Source organism: Drosophila mauritiana, chromosome 2L (genome assembly GCF_004382145.1).
Source record: "Drosophila mauritiana strain mau12 chromosome 2L, ASM438214v1, whole genome shotgun sequence".
In the NCBI taxonomy this organism is placed as follows: Eukaryota; Metazoa; Arthropoda; class Insecta; order Diptera; family Drosophilidae; genus Drosophila; species Drosophila mauritiana.
The window spans coordinates 19,506,244-19,518,629 of NC_046667.1; the positions used below are offsets into that span (position 1 = coordinate 19,506,244).

The 12,386-nt window shown below is 40.6% G+C and overlaps 1 protein-coding gene and 1 long non-coding RNA gene across 3 annotated transcripts in view; one reads left to right on the top strand and one right to left on the bottom strand.

Annotated features, from left to right (window-relative positions):
* Nucleotides 1–11,723, bottom strand: part of LOC117140544 — a 42,418-nt gene extending 30,695 nt beyond the window's left edge. For both annotated transcript variants that reach the window (XM_033303539.1, XM_033303546.1), the window contains exon 1: nt 11,263–11,723. The gene's annotated coding sequence lies outside the window, so the exon portion shown is untranslated. The remainder of the gene's footprint in view (nt 1–11,262) is intronic.
* On the top strand, nt 145–7,342 carry LOC117140582. Its single transcript, XR_004459430.1, has 3 exons — nt 145–454; nt 6,626–6,788; nt 6,881–7,342. It is a non-coding gene; the product is annotated as an uncharacterized LOC117140582 (long non-coding RNA).
* Nucleotides 11,724–12,386: the final 663 nt, after the last annotated feature.

Below are 12,386 nucleotides of genomic sequence, written 5' to 3' on the forward strand. Positions count from 1 at the left end.
CAGGGACTCGGCCGACGGCAGCTGGGAATTCACTCAGTCATGGGGAGCTCGACTTGATTAAAGATTTCACACTTGATTAAGCACCGGGGCCAGCAGATCCAATTGCCAGTTTCAAGTTCGCCGGGGCCATTGTAGATGCTTTCCTTACTGTTTTTTCATCTCTTCCAGCTGTGTGAGCCGAATGTTGTTTATTTTCGGATGTTAAGTACACAACTGCAATTGTTTAACCAAAATTGGTGGACCCAAATGGGCAGAACAACGGCGGTTAAGCTTATGTGTTTAAGCTCATTTCACAGAACTTGATTGATTTGAACGTGTAAATTGATTTTTGTATTTCACAGTTTTAAAACGCGTACCTACAATTAAAACCCGCACTTCAGTGTATTACCCACTAGAAATTTTCGATGAATCGTTTAAACACAATCGTTGAAATGCATAAAAAGCACTTTTGTCTGTAAGTTGATGGAATTTATTTTGTTAATGAAAATATTTATGCACAGTAGCACTTGTTTCTCGCCCTAAATTTGATGTAAAATCATTGATTTTCCATCACTGGTTTTAAGTTAAGTTGGCCATTAACTTATTTAAGGCGGAAAAAACCACATAATAATATTTGCCAAGCCAATGTTATTTTCCCGTACAATCATCCTCAAAGCTGGTGAATAATTCGAGAATAAACTTTTTTTCTATACCCATCCCACTCCATTTCTTTATTTATCTCTATCAATCGCAGTGCGCCAAAAGCCAAAAAAGGCAGTCCGAACAAAGCCACACAAAAAGTCTTTCCAGATACTGTATTTTATTCATAACAATAGCAATTTGAATAAGCCAGCCCCCTGGCTATTTATCTGACCGGTTTAAAGCCCTAGCAATGAAGAAAAAATGATGACCACAAAACAGAAAGCCAAAGCGACTACAATTAAAATGGGAAAATAAAACTGGGAATCGTGATTGCGGGCAGAGCATAACTGGGTCAAATCTAAGATGAGGGCGGACCCTCGATATGAATCGAAAACACTCATACTCGCCGAACTGTGGGAGAGGCTCTGAATAAATAGACAAGAGATCGCGGTGGGGGAAATAGAGGTGGAAATGAAAATGGAAATGGAAATGTGCCGGAAGAGAACTTTTCCCACGACCCTGTGCACGCCGAGCTGTAAGGTTAAGAGCAAAGTTTTAATCAGGGTGGTAAAACTTCATTAATTTGCCGCCAACTTTTTGTGAGGCACTTGACTAGGCTTCAAATAAATGCCATTACAGCGAGCTGCAATCGAAAAACTACGTGCAAGTCGTGCTGCCCCATGGAAAGCAAACGAGGCTGTTGCATGAATAAATAATAATAAAAAAAACGGAAAAACTGAAAAATAAAATGTAACCCAAGCAGCCAGCAGCCGTTGCACATTTTATGCAAATATCGGCCAGCCGAGGCAAAAACTTTCATTCCAACCTAAGCGTTAATAGGAACCGAAGGGGTTGGGGTTGCTCTGCAAAGGGGTTGATTCGTGAGGGATCCAGGCTGTGCCACAAGACCACACATCGCACCACTGCGAGTCCTCGACTCCAGGACCTCCCGCCCCCGAAAGCTCCTTGACTCGCCCTCCGGCGAATGCATATGCATATACCCTACACTACACTGCACGAAAGTAAGCAGTCGATTCGAAAAAGGATGCATATATGGTAAAAAGGATACATGGAAAAAGGATTAGGTACTTAAATAACATTTCTAGAATGTCACACATCCAAATTACAAGTTGAGATACAAGTCGAAACCAGCGAGATAATGAATTTACAATTTTTCTACACTATATATTTTTATGATCTAACTAATATTTCATTGATTATACTCTTCATGGAATTAAAAATGGAATGCAAACTTTGTAAGTAGTTAGGATCTCTATTAATAACACATTTCGACGCCATTGCGATCATGTCATTGCTGTATGAGTATCACCTCGATTTCACGAAATTTGGCTCAGTGTATTCATGCTATTTACGTTTATATGCAATGTTCTCCGACTAACAATGAAACTGTTATGAGTTTGAGTCCAGGGTTGCCATGCAATGCATGGGCTTGTATTATTTTCATTCTTCCTCGCGTTTGCCGCTTTCAGTCTTTCAGGCTTTATGACACGTGAATGTGTAAGGTCTTGTATCTGTGGTCGAGCGTTTTGCGGTTTTATGTTAAAGTACAGCATCTGAAATTGATTTTTCATATTTAATGCCAAAGGATTACGAGCTGCTAGCAAAATGCAGGGGAACAAGCAGCTGAACGCTATATGTTTCACGTAGGGTTTGCTTTAAAATTGAGTTCTATTTTACCAAGTTCTGAAATTGCGTAGAAAAATAGTTGTGGCAAACAGACGCATTTGAAAAGGATGTGTAAAAACAACTGTTCGTTCCCATTTTCATTTGACTTCGTGCGTAGGAGGAGAAGTTTAATTGATTTTAATTCATGGGAAGTGAAACCTCAGCTTCCTAACAAATTGAAATTACATTTAAATGAATTCATTTCCCCACATGAAATAAATTGAATAAACTAGCCTTGTAAATGTTCCAATTGGATTTCATATTTATAGATACAATGCAATTCTACACAACTTATACAGCAAACCTATAATCTCAAAATACCCCCAAGTTCCAGCCCGTTTGACGAGCATTAATACATGGCTTCCCGCGATATGTCAGCGTTCGATTTGCATATTGACTGCAGGGGGAGTAATAATAACATTGGAGACATTGTGGGGCAACTTTGGGGGCAATGGTAGCGACAACAACCTCGTAAATGGAAACCAAATACAGCCGCGGATATGTATGGTAGATGCGACACTCCAGTCGTCGATTGTGGCATAAGCACAAATGTAGATGTATCTGGCAGTTACAATTGCTCGCTCTACGATGCTGCGATCAACGGATATTGAAGTTGTTTTTTACATTTCGTCGGTGCCGCTTATGCAAATAGTTTGGCGAATATACAACTAACTCGTCTCGATTTTTATGCATTTATGCGCCAGGGGGCCACAGTCATGACTCCCGATGTATACCTCCAGTATATATGTATATGCACAGATATATGGCTTTTGGGCCGATTATTCCGATTTGCTTGACCGAAAGCGTAACGCGCACGCGTTCGTCGCCAAACTATAAAAAACTCAGCTGAAAATGAGGCACTCGGGTGCAATGGTCGTGGAAAGTTAGTCAAGCAGTCAATCAAATGTGGCAAAAAAAAGCCGCAGACATTGGTTTTTCATTGCCAACCCACAGTCATCATCCTCGTCGTCATCGCAGTTGCAATCGCACTTGGCTGAAGAGCAGCGTCTTTGATGTTCGGCTGTCACTCCATACATACGGCTTCCATCAAAGTGAAGAACAGCCGAGAACGGGCTAAAAACTAACTGCCTGCCAGCTGAGTCCTCTTCAAACCTCAAAAACCAATTCTAGGCTTTGATTATCGCGCTATCCCGAGGGTTTCCCCAGAAGTTTTTCTCCATTAGCGGCTCCATTAAATGGCACGGCTCGCTCAATTGATATTTATTTGCGCCTAATTGCTTTTCAATGAATTTTACCTCTGTGGTACAACTGCGGGGTATAAATCAATTGCGTATTGAAGGCACTTTATTGGGATTATTTGGGGGCTGAATAAATCTATTTTTCTAATTTATTAGTTAGGTCACAGGCAATTCTAATTACACCGAGCAGTCAAACTGCCACTTGAATCTATGTATCTGTTGATTGTGCTTTTTGTTTGGTTCACTGTGGTGTGAAACCTTTCCTCAACATATTAGTCTCCTTTAAAGAGTCTTTTTGACCGATTTGTCTTGACTTGAGTTATAGAGTTACTTGCAAATACGCCAAATGATATTACCAACCCACGGGGCCAACTCGGATTTCTGTGCCTCGGGCCGCACGTTCCGCCCTAACTGTAGATGTCATGTGTGGGTACTCAGCGACTCGACATCAACTTTGCCTCGTTGTATCTGTATCTTCTGTGGGTCTGCAAGTACATACGTACATATCTACTCATTGCACGGCTCGTAAAAAGCTCATTAAACAAAACGCTGTTGACAGACGACCGACTGGCTGAGTGACTGACTGACTGGCTGCCCGGATCGAAGGAGGGGTGTTTGGGGGGATTTTGGAGATTCTCGTCATTGTGGAAAAGCAAGAAAGAAATAAAAACATTATGTATCAACGCATAGCTAACGAATGTAACTGTAACTCTCGGATTTTCGAATGCAGAGATACCAAAAAAAAAAAAAACAAAAAAACGGCAGAAACGCTTTGGCTGTCAAAATAATTACAAAGCCCGACAATGTAGCGACATGTAATTAACGTAAAATGCGTGTGCCTTTTGGTATCTGTGGAAGCCACGTGAAACGTATCTGCAAGATACATGTGTACCGCATTCAAGAACGAACGAGCACGAATACGAATGTGAATACGAATGCGAGTACACAGGTGCCTAATGGCCCACTGTCATTTGTTTTGTAGCCCGTGAAAGTGAGGGAAAGAAGGAAGGCCACAACTAAATTTGATTAACCCACAAAAAAGTGGCCAGCTCCACATATCTTTGCCCTCTTTTCGTGTCGGTTTTGTTTTTCATCGTCTTCCCTACCCCTACCCCTTCCCCTTTCCATGATGTCATTTTCTTTTATCGGTTTATGGACCGTCTTATTCGTGTGCCTTCCATTTAATTGAACGCCTCGGTCGCTCGAGTGATCCATAAAGTTATTTCCCATCCATAAAGCCATTGGATCAAGTTGGGCCATCAAACAAGGCGATAAACTTTTATGCTGTCCATGCCATTGAATGCAACTCGAAGTTGGCGTAGGTACGGGTCCATCAGAAAAGCATAGTTTCATGGATTTATCAGGTAGTATAGCCCTGAACTTCATGGCTTATGATTGCGCAAAGTGGTCAGCTTTGTATGCGGTCGTAATTAATCTGATTATGATCTGGTTATGGCCCTGTACTTGACTTGAAACTTCCTCACCCTCGGAGGGATTTATTTGGAGTACGTTGGTCGGAAATTAGGAGAACATTTCGGAAGAATTTTTAGGTGAAGAATCATTTTCAACATTTCCATGCTAGCTCACTTAGAAACCTAACCTGCTTACGTAGTTGGAAACTTTCAAATAAACAAACGCAGCTCAACTCGTTCAAGTTCTGCTAATAATATTTACTAAGCCGTGCAAAGAGCTTTGTTCAAATTTATAGATTAAATACTTCCAGCCGATTGAACATGCAGTAGTTAAATACTATTTCCTGTTTTTTAAATAGTTTTGCTTATGTATTTGATTACCTGGTGTATGGAAATATTTCATATCTAAACAGCTCGTTTCATTTTACTGTTGGCAAATGAACCTAATATGTCCATATTCCATTAGGGCTTAATACATAAAAGCCGCTCAATTATCTGTTGGCCCTCATATATACACATATTTTAGGTATTTCCTGCACGGGTTCTGAATCACAACGAATTGAACCTGTGCACTTGAAATGCTCGCATTTTGCCTACTTATTGATAAAACAAAACTGAAATGTGACATGGGAATAATTAAAAGCTTTTTGCGAGGGGGAGATCGGCAGTTTGTAGCGGCAACCAAGCGCAAACCAAACATAATACGAGCATGTGTGTGTGCAGAACACAGTAATAGATACAATTGTATCTATGTATTTATGCATGTCGCTGGCAGGCAGTTCGAAAAAAAAAAAAAACAATTGTAACCGAGCATTGGAGTCAACATGCAGCCACGACAGCAGCAACATCCACCGACAACCCGAAACACGGCATAATGCGACACAAAGTTCCGCTAGAATGCCCAGGCGCATGGCCTAAACCCATGCCCATGCCCATTTCCATTCCTAGTGCCATTCGCATTCCCACTTTTATTCCCTTACCAAAACCAGCTGCTGTTCCCCATCTTTTTTTCGGGGAGAAAGGTTCTCGTTGTTGGGCAATTGTTTGGCTGTTGCCAAACATTCAGCCAACGTCGGGCGGCGAGTTGGGAGAACGCCTGCTTTTGGCCAAATGAACTGCAAGTGCACTGGCTCTCGACTTGGCCAGCAACTTGGCTCACGAGCTTGCCCACCATCCGAACAGCCTTTGGAAGGGGCCTTCCTAGTGATGGCGAAACTGCAAATGCTTGTTTCTTCATTTTGTAACATAATTTGTAAACAAAAATCGTTTGAACTTAAGTAAAGTTATTAGCAGTCATAAAAACTACAGTAATGTTTGTAAGCTTAACTTCAAAAATATTAAATAATATTTAGGTTATTGTTAATGCTAATTAAGGTCGAAACAATTCTGTGAAACAACCTAAAATTTAGTATTATTCAAAAGTTGTAAGCAACAGACGCAAAGAGTGGCAGACATTACAGACTGAGTCATATTTATTCATATAAATAATTTCCTAATAGTTTGCAAAAATATTGTTAGATTGCCTAAGAGCATTCATGATTCATTTAACAGTAAATACAGTAACTTACTATTTTTACACGACTGAATAGTTACGAGCTCAATAGTTAGCTCAACAGGTCTTTCACTCAGATTTATTGGGCAAAGCAGAACATTTATTAGCTTTTGATTACCACCAGCACACCCTTTGATATAAATATAGCATTTCAGTTCACAGAACATGGTGGCAAGCTGGTAGGTCAGCAGCATTTATATGGATATTGATGGATGGACCCCCTGGCAGCGGGAAAGCCGACTGAACTCAATCAAAGCGTGACAGAGTGCCAACTGCACGGGAATGGGATGAATGCTCAGGGACTCACGCTCCAATAAAGTAAGCATATTCATAGAAGGGCCAAGGGCTGCACTTCACCTAATACAATTTTAAACAAGTTGTTTTCCCGCCCCATTTACCTGTGCCCCCAGTTCGTCAGTTCGTGTTTTAGCAATGTCGTTTACCTGATGCATTCATTCTCCCCGCCAGAGAGTCATAAGTTCTAACATGGAGCAAGTCGTGACAGCCAGTCACTCAAGCGGACCTAGAAAAGAGGAGACCCCCTTGAGCCACCAGAGGCATTTGTTATTAAAAAGGGTTAACTCTGCAGTGTTGGATACATGCAACATAAATAATTTTTCGGCATCTTCAATACTTGTGCAGCATTTATGGTTCTCTAAGCCAGTTTAAGTCCTGCTACACGAAGGAAGAAAACTTCAAAATTATGCACACTATCTGCGAAATCAACAACGGAGGAACCAGGAAGCCGTCGAGATATGGGTAAAAATCGAAATGGAAATTCCTTGGGATTAGCATAAGCGTGTTTGAAATGCTCTTTGTTAGCGCCGAAATGGAAAGAATGAAAATTTATTGTGAAAACAGCATTAAGTTAATGAAGCATAACATGGAATCTTGCAAGAACGAAACTTTTCGTGCTCTTTGTTGGGCATTTTGTTTGAGTTACACTCGAGGCCCGAGAAAAGGGATAAAATTGAAGCTGAAAAGAAGGTTTTTGGGGGCATTGGCATCCCTTTTATGTTTATGCTGTGTGGCCAAACTGTTGCTTTTGGGCATAACGAATATTTATGGCTTATCAATTTTGCAGGACACGTGCGAGAGGAAAAACAAAAGGGTCAGCGACTGCCGAACTCAAAGCAGCCCTTGGGCCAACGAAAAATTCAATTAGCAGGCTGCCTAAGAAGATAGCCGTATTAATTGCTGGTAATAGGCAAAAAATTGCGCATACGCAGCATCGGCCCTGAAAGCGGGCATTTTGCATATCCCACAGTTCAATGCTTTTGCCAGCAACAATTTAATTAAATTTCAACTCTGACTTTGTGTTTAGCATATTTCGGGTGCCACAACATCCCCACCATTTCCCCCGCTTCCTTCCGTTTGTCAACGCTTGTCCGGTTGCCAGGTAAAAACGCCATCCAAAGGACAAGGGGTGGGAGGGCGTGCAATCAAAGGTATTACCTCCTGCCGTGTCAGAACAGCTTGTTTGTCCTGCTAATTAAAGTTGCGTAAAGCAATGCCATTGTTGCTGCTCCCTGCAAATACCTTGTGCAAATCAAAGTGACGACCTCGGGCAGATCCAAAGGAGTGACTAGCATTGTTTACCCACCTGTTCTTTTGGCCTGGCTAAATGGAGGGACTTGCCTGCGAACAGCACAACACTTTAATAATGCTAATTGGTCGAGCTTCTTGGGAAAGTTTGTCCTAATAGATTTGTAAGAGTTAATTTCAAAGTGCTCTTGTGAGTAGAGTGCTGATTTAATAGAGGATTTCAATTGTAGCTCTTGAGTTTCTTGGTAGATTAACTGATTGCTTTCCTTTTATTGCCTTGCTTGGTGCACTTAGAAAATAAGTCTACCTATTGCCAAAAATTATAAAATTAAATGATAATGGATTATGTGCATTAATAATATTACATGCAATTTTTGAAGTGAAATACTCAAATTCGATTCCTCGAAAATTGTATTCCAGTGTAACAATAATTTAGAATGACTTACTAGCTATCCTTACTGACAATCTGACGGATAATTGGTTGACATATTTGCACATTCATAATATTTGCATTGTGTTTGATATTTAGAGACAGATATTTTAATTAGAAAGGAATCAAATTTCGGAGTCGAAGGATGCTGCACTGGAATGACATTGATACACAATTTTCCAAAATGCTAACCAGACATGTGCACACATTTAAAGCTCCTGTCTAGTCGATCTTGGCAGTGGGATTTTCTTTATTGAATGGCGCAATTTCCCCAGTTCACAATCAATTATGTCCCATGGCCTCAATAAATGGCCATATTCCCAGAAGAGCTCCAAGTGCCAGGTAGCGTGTCAATTAAATGGTCATAAACAAGACTGACTCCGTTCGACAGACAAAAATTTAAATGAAAATTGGAAAATGAAAAGTCAACACGCTCGACTCAACAGCGGAAACGAAATCGAGCCCATGTCTCACTATCGATGAGCATCGATGTCTGCGTATACGTAATTTTTCAGCTGACATTCGCTTCCTGACTTTTTCTCAACTATTTATAGCCGTAGTCTGCTATGTTGGGACACTTCACTTGTGGCTGCCGGTCTTCTTTATTGTCACCCAGCCATTTGCAGCCATTATTTAAATGGCCCAAATGAAAGAGGAGCAGCTGCGTCTGCGGAAGCCTCCGTTTTGGCTGACTGGTTGTGGATGATATCCCATTTCGAGGAACTCCCGAAAAGGTCGGGACCATATCGTTAGACTCAACTTTAAGTCCCAGCTGTCTAAGGATACTCAAAAATGGCATCCGATTGGCTTTAGATTGGGATTATGAATATTATAGCAAACGTTTTGCCTGATGGCTTATAGATGGCAAAACATTTTTTACACCAAACAGCAATTGCAGTCTAAAGATATTATTAGCTATTTTGTAGTTGTTTATAGCAAATAACAAATAATACATGCTTTTTACTAATAAAAGAATTAATTTACACATGAAATCGTAAAGCTATATTATAAATACTAACACGCACCAATTAATAACAAATGTTTTGTATATGTTTCCTTTGTCTCATCCAAGCGTGCACAGCAAATAAATCAGGAAACTTTGGTGATGAACGCCTATATTGGCAAACTATCCAACATATATTGCACTAAAATGCATGTTTTTTGTTTTATCTTATATACATTTTTACTGTATGAGCCCAAACTCAGATTAGAATTTAAAGTACCCCTACCTTCTCCCTGGAGGATTTAAGATCGGATGAGTAAATGGATTTGGATTACAAACGCTTCACATCTTGTCTCTGTGTATTCTGATATCCGCTTTCATCCGGACCGAGTGTGGCCCACTTCAAGCGAGTGGCATGCAAATAGGATCGGACCCAGAACGCCCTATTCTTGGCCTGCTCTTTTGGGTCTGGGCCCAGTTCCTTATCTGCCGCGCCCATCTGGGCCTGCCACTCGACGCCGACGTCGTCTGGAGTTGGATTCCCGGAGCGGGGTGCTCGGATGCAGTAGGAATAGGAGTAGGACTGGGCGTCTGGGTAGGAATGGTGCAGGATGAAGCCGGCTGCATGTCTGCAGCGTTTGGCTTAACAAGTGATAAACTTGTCGCTTGTCCGCTCCAAGTCCTTGGACATTTTATTATTCCCGCCTCTGCAGAGAGTGCCCTGTAGGAGCCATTACCCCATTCTCCATTCTCCAGTCGCCAGCCTCCATCTCCATTCCCCAAGACCCCAACTTGCAACAAGACGCTGCAAATAGTTAAGTACAAATTGCATGGCTAATTTGAGCTGTTGCATAAGGCTTAAGAGCTCTCACGCACACAGACCCCACTTCACATCGTGTTGACAAGTTGACCGTAGAATTAGCCGGAGAAGGTGTGAAGTGACAGAAGATTTGGCATGAGTAATGACCGTTGCGAGCTGTGCCCATGAAGTAGGCAGGTTTATTAGCAACTGTCAGGAAATAATTTCCACAAGCACTGAAAATTTGCGGGTTGCTTCCATATAATTCAGAACAGTACCGAGAGTCAAGGAACTCAAGTCCGCCCAGAGTTAACGGCTTAAACAAGACTACAAAGTGTTCTACCTGGAATTGGTAAATGGCTTCACCTGGAGAAATGCACACTTACAAATAAAATGTAATTCTAGCTATCCCTGTCAACTCAAATTGGCTCACAATATAAACTTTCTATCCCTAAAACTTTTTCGCGGCAAAAATTGTCAGAAAGCAGTTGAAAATGAAACAAATAAAATGGAAAACTAAGTTCTTACATTTTGATTCTTACTAACGGAAAGTCTGTTTAGAATGTAATGTCGAAAAATGTATTCACAAAATGAAAGGAAAAGTTGGTGTGGAGTTAGCAATGGAAAAATTAAATTAATATATATATATATAACAAATAGTTTTGGATTAGCATAAGCCTTCAGATGGTCAGAAATGTATCCTATTAAAATCAAAACACAATTTAAAGTACCTATTAAGCGAAGTAAAGCGACAGAGCAGCATGAATATTTATTCTGATTTCTGAAATCTGCTCCAATTAAAAAACCTCATCTGTATCTATTAGCGTATCTATTATTTCCAGCTCCTTGAGCGCGCTAATGCGATAAGTATACACGGCGAACACTGGGCCACAATTAACGCAGCTCGAAATAGTTCCACAAATAAAGACAACTAGCACTGATTCCCACACTTGAGTTTCCGTTGTACCCATAACCCAATTCGAGACTTAAGCCCCTCTAATTATGATTTATTCCACATGTGGCCAACACCCCCGACCTCAGACCCAAAAAAGCCCAAAAGGCAATTGAAACTCACCAAATGCAAGTGTTTGTTTAGACTTATTTACAGCAGCATTCGTATGCAGCTCGGGAGCGACTTTAACTTCATTTTAATGGTTATATTCACCGACATCGGCCGCTCGTTCGGATTCGGATTGTTGATGTTGTTTTACCTGTTACCGTTCTACAAACGATACGAGCACACAAACACAATCACTGCACTTTGGGGAAGATTTTCCAGAAATATTTTTACAAAACTCCGCGGTACTTTGGCCAAATAATTGGGCTTAAACCAACACAAGCAAATGGGGCTTGTTGCGGCTGGCGAATTTCGACAAAATAATGCTTTACACCTTTACACAACGGACTAATTTAGCATTTGCCTAATGGGGCGCAATGAGGCTTTGTTTTCGATTGGTTTTTTCTCTTCTTTTTTTCAGTGGGCCAGGCCAAAAAATGAATTCAAAAATCGAGCGGGTCGGCAGCCGAACGCGATGAAACTCGTTTTAAGACTGAGTGGTGAGCTTTATGTTCGCAGTTAGTTGCCCGCGCGAAAGCATCACGAGTTCGATTCGAACATGTTGCCTCGCCTCCGTTCAGTTTTTCCCCCTTCTAACCAGGTGAAATTACAATTTTTAACACAGGCGTATGAGTGATATTCCATTCGATATAAAATATTTAACTGTGTCCATAAAACATTATTGAAATATCTCAATAAGACGTAATATTTAATGGATATGTTCCTTTTAAGATTATTTAGCACTGTTCTTAAGTGTGCATCTAAAAGATACACACGTTCACGTACTGTTCCAAGACTCTCTGCCGAAAGACTTACACAGAACTGAATTTTCCTCTGTTATTAGTTTGCTAACTACTTTAAGATTTTTTAAAAATACAAAATTATCATTACAAAATATTTTTGATATTTGATTTGATTTATAAATAATCAAAGCATGGTCAATTCCAGTTCAAATTTGCATATCAGCACCTGTTCTTAAAGAGTTAACAGACTAACTATGCGCAAATCCGAATCTGGTCACGAAAATGGTCGCAGAAGCAAGGTTTCGAGATATAGGATTATTTTTAAGGGTAACGATTGTCATAACTTACAATAGATTCTGTTTTTAACGTAGATTTTAGTCTGATCAGTTTATCCAATTA